Source organism: Hyaloscypha bicolor, assembly GCF_002865645.1.
Source record: "Hyaloscypha bicolor E unplaced genomic scaffold K444scaffold_10, whole genome shotgun sequence".
NCBI classification, from domain to species: Eukaryota; Fungi; Ascomycota; class Leotiomycetes; order Helotiales; family Hyaloscyphaceae; genus Hyaloscypha; species Hyaloscypha bicolor.
The window spans coordinates 3405341-3409593 of NW_020194512.1; positions in this window are offsets into that span (position 1 = coordinate 3405341).

The following is a 4253-nucleotide window of genomic DNA, read 5'->3' on the forward strand; positions in this document are numbered from 1 at the left end:
TTATAGATATAATTAATATATTAGCTAAAAGCTTTACTATATAATATAACTCCATTCTAACTCTTGGTTTCTAGACTATTTACTATAGTTTTAATCTTATTAAGCTTCTCTTATTTGGCTTTGGAAATACCTTTAATAATATTCTCGAATTCCCTATTATTAGCTTAGTAGTCTTTTAGCTTCTTCTTAGTTAATTCTAGTCTAATTCCGTTTTTAATAAAGGTTTTCTATTTTAAGAGCTTATTATATATATTATTTAGCTTATCTAGAATATTTATATTAAATTCAGTAATTATAGATATTTTTCTAGTATTAGTAGGCCTTTTATAATTACCTAAGCTTCTTTAATACTCTGAATTTTAATACTATTAATCTATAGGCTTTTAATAATATTATAGCTTATAAAAACTAGCTATTATACTTTACTAGCTTAAGGAATCTATTTTTTAACTATTTTGTTATTCTTAAAAGAATTATAAAAGTATTATTAGTATAATAGTTATAGGTTATAAAATTAAAGGTTTTTAAGGTTATAAGAATTTCTTTTAAGTACTTTCTAAAATAAAAAATAAATTAGAATAGATTTGAATTATATAAAGGTATTATATATATTCGAGTTTTTTTTTTCTAGTAAGAAAATAAAGCTAAAATAGTAATATATATAATAGAGAAAGTAAATATAATAATTAGATATATTTAAGGTAATATAATTATAAATTAGAAATAATTATAAAAGATAAAATATAGAATTAGGCTTCTATTATAGAAAAGAATATAAATATATATATCTAAAGAAATATAATCTAGAAAATAATTAAGGCAGATTAAACTAAATAGTAATAATAGGAAAATAAAAAAATAATATAATAGAAATATAGATATAGTAATAATATTTAAAGTATTAGAATATAGAAGAAAATAACGAAAATTTTATAATATAAATATATCTCGATTCTTTATTTATTTAAAGACATTTTTATTAATTTAAAAAATAATATAAAAGAAGAGAAATAATATAAAGAATATATAAAAGATAAGATATATAAATATACTAAAGATATTAGGAAAATATAAAATAAATATTAATAAAAAAGAAATCAGAATAATAGAATTAAGAAATAACTTAGAATAAAATATTATTTCTTTCGAAACTAATCTATATTTCTTCCAAAAGCTAATTATATTTATTTAGTATTTATTAAAGTCGACTTTATATAATATGAAACTATTTCGTTAGTTAGAACTTTAAAATAATATCTATATCTATAAAAGTAATATTAAATACTTTAGAAATTATAGAAAAAAGAATTATAAAATAATATAAATAAAGTTTATAGTATTATTATTAAGTTTAGAATAATTAATATTAAAGTTAATATAGAATATAGAAAGATTAGATATTCTAAATTAATATTAAAAATATAGAATTAAAAGTATTTTTTTAATTATTTAAATAATATTTAATAATAAGAAATAAATTAATAGTAAGAATTAGTAAATTATACTAGCTTTTCAAAAAAGTAATTAATTTCCGGTAATAAAACAATATTATAGTTAGAGAAAGGGTTCTATATAAGAAAAGTTCTTTTTATATAAAAGTAGAAATATATAATATACTAACCAAGTTTTAATATATACTTTTAAAGTACCTATAATTATATAAGAAAGAAAATAGGCCTTTTACTATAAAGTAGACTAGATATAAAATAGTCTTTAAATAGATAGATTTAGCTTATCTAATATTTAAGAGATTTCCAGAATTATATATTATTAAATATCTTCGAAAATAACTATTAGATTTAATAAGGTTTTTCTTTCTTTTTATAGGGCTTCTAGTTTAACTATTTACTATATATATAACTTCTAATTAGGAAGTTTATTTAAATATTAGAATAAACTTATAATAGTAGTTTAAGTTAAAGTTAAAATCTACTAGTATTATAGTCTAGTTTTAAACTAGTATAAGCCGCAAGAATAGCTAGTTAAAAAAGTAAATAAAGCTTTTAAAAGATTTCTAGTTTAGTAGAAAATATATAAAAGGCCCTCTTTTTTCTTTTCTTTTCTTCTTGTCTCTATATATAGTTACTATTTATACTATAAGAACTTTCTGGGAAATATTATAGTTCGGAATTAAGAGTTTATAAAATAACCTCTTAATTTCTTTATTTATTTTTATATTAAAAGAAATATTTTATATTCGATTTCTAAGATCTAATAATAGAATTTTATATTAAAAATACTATCTAATAGTAATAATTAGATAATAATAAGAAATAAGTAATAGTAAAATTTATCTGATTTCCAGAATAGTAATCTAATAATAATATTCTCTAAAAGCTATAAATAATAGTTAGAAGAAAAAATTAAGAGATATATAAAAAATTGAAAATAATAAGCTTTATTTCAGATTAAGAAAAGCTTCTATTATTAGATACTTTCTTCTAATTCTCTATAAAAGAGATATATTTTACTTTTTCTAATTCTAGTAATTCTAAAATATATATAATAATACTAATAACCTTCTCGATTTTCTAAATACTATTTTACTTATAGTATTTTATAACTACTTCCTTTTCTAGTTCTATATCTGTTTTGAAATATTTATTTATAAATATATATTTATTATTAACTTTATTTTTAGGGAAGTACTAGAATCTATTTCTTTTAATAAACTACTTAAATTAATTTCCGGTATATATTCTTTAGAATATAATACTATTAAGCTCTTCTAGTATATAGTATTCTTTTAGTTAATCTATATATCTTATTCTATATAGGCCAAACTAATAATATAATAGCTTTATATTCCTTAATTTATCTTAATTTATTAATTTAATATTATATATAAGAATTAGATTCTTTTTAGAAATAGGTTTTAAATAAATCTAGTAGATAGTATTAAATTACTTCTTTCTCTCTCTGTATCTTCTATCTTTTTTTATTCTGGCTTCTTTAATATTTTTATCTCTTATTTATATTTACTTTATATATATTCTTAGAAGTATTTTTCTATTATAAACTTTATTTTATTTAAATATTCTCTAGATTAGAAAATATATTTCTATAGGTAATATAGCTTCTCTATTATAAATTATATAAAAAGAAGTAAATCCAGTTAGTTTATATATAGTAACTCGGTTAGTAAATAGAATATATAATAGTAAATCTATTTAAAGCTTCTTTCTATATATTATAAATATAATAAATACTTAAATAATTAGTTAATATTCTCTTTTAATTATATTATTTCTTTTAGAATTATAAACCGAAATAATAATTTTATTAATTCTTAGCTTATTAAATTCCTGAATTACTATTCTTTTAAATTCCGATTCTCTATCTATTTTAAATTATTTAAATAAACTATATTTATAAATAATTTCTTCTTAAATAAACTTAGTAATTTTCTTATTAGTTAGGTTCTTTAAAGGTCTAGCTTTAATTTATTCTAAGAAGTTATTTCTAGTAATAACTAATAAATTATATCCTTTATAGTTTAATAGTTTAATTATATTAATCCGAAGGTAATAGTAAAGAAATATAGCTTTTATTAGATATAGAGCTTTTTTTTATTTTTTTTATTTTTATACTAATAAACTTTATAAATACTAATATACTTTTATATATAATTATAATAACCTTTCTAGTAATAGTAGCTAGCTACTAAATAAAAAGTACTCTTTTTTCTGGTATATCTAATCTTATTATATAGCTCTTTAATAATAATCTCTCTTTATTCTTAGTTATTAATAATAAATTAAAATACGTATATTTTAGATATAACTCTCTAGAGTAATTAATCTCTTATACTATAATTTAAAGCTTTTTTATTTAACTTTTAAAACTCGGTTCTAGATATTCTTTCCTGTCTAAAAAATATTATAAAGTATTATATAATATTCTAGTATTATTTGAAATAACTATTATCTAAGGAATCTAGTAAAATAGTTAGATTATTAAGTAAAATATAGGAATTAGTATTATTATTTATTATTTTACTAGAAGTTATATATAAAAGATTATAGCCTTTACTATATAACTTCTAGATATTATTATTTTTTAATATTATTAATTCGCTTCTAGATATAGTACGGCTTTAGTTATTAATCTCTAGTAACTAGATACTATTATTTAAATATCTAGTAAAGGTTTTAGGAATTCAATTCCTTAAAATAATATTATATAACTAAACCGGAACTATTTCCTTTAATTAAACTTTCTATCTAATAAATACTATTCTAATAATATTAAGC